This window comes from Myotis davidii, unplaced genomic scaffold (genome assembly GCF_000327345.1).
Source record: "Myotis davidii unplaced genomic scaffold, ASM32734v1 scaffold79, whole genome shotgun sequence".
Classification (NCBI taxonomy): domain Eukaryota; kingdom Metazoa; phylum Chordata; class Mammalia; order Chiroptera; family Vespertilionidae; genus Myotis; species Myotis davidii.
In genome coordinates, this window is record NW_006294339.1 from 4641835 (window position 1) to 4642564 (window position 730).

Sequence of the window (730 nt, forward strand, 5' to 3'; positions counted from 1 at the left end):
AGTCGCTATAATGCGCACTGACCACCAGGGGGTGGATGCTCAACACAGGAGCATCCAGTGGTTAGTGCGCTCCCACAGGGGGAGCGCTGCTCAGCCAGAAGCCGGCTTATGGCTGGCAAGTGCAGTGGCAGTGGTGGGAGCCTCTCCGGCCTCCACAGCAGTCAGACATCCTCCAAGGGCTCCCGGACTGTGAGAGGGCGTAGGCTGGGCTGAGGAACACCCCACCTCTGAGTGCATGAATTTCATGCAGTGGGCCTCTAGTGCAGCTATAAAAAAGAAGGATCCATTTTGGTGGTTTTTTTTCATGTTTGTTCTTATCTGTGTGCTCCCTTTACAAATAAGGTATCCCTGATAGTCTTCAGACAGATATAACACCATACAAAACTTATTTTAGCTTCTGTATTGCTTAAGTTTCCCCCACCACACACACACACACACACACACACACACACACACACACACACACACACCAAGTAGACGCCTAGTAAACCTCTCTTTTCATGACTTTGATCAACACATTCCAGGTACTCAGTAAAATGTTTTTATTTTATTTTTTTTTAATTAAATCTTTATTGTTCAGATTATTATATTTGTTCCTCTTCCCCCCCCCCAATAACTCCCCTCCTCCCAGTTCCTGCCCCACCCTACGCCCTCACTCCCCACCCACTATCCTCATCCATAGGTGCACGATTTTTGTCCAGTCTCTTCACGCATCTCCCACACCACTTTC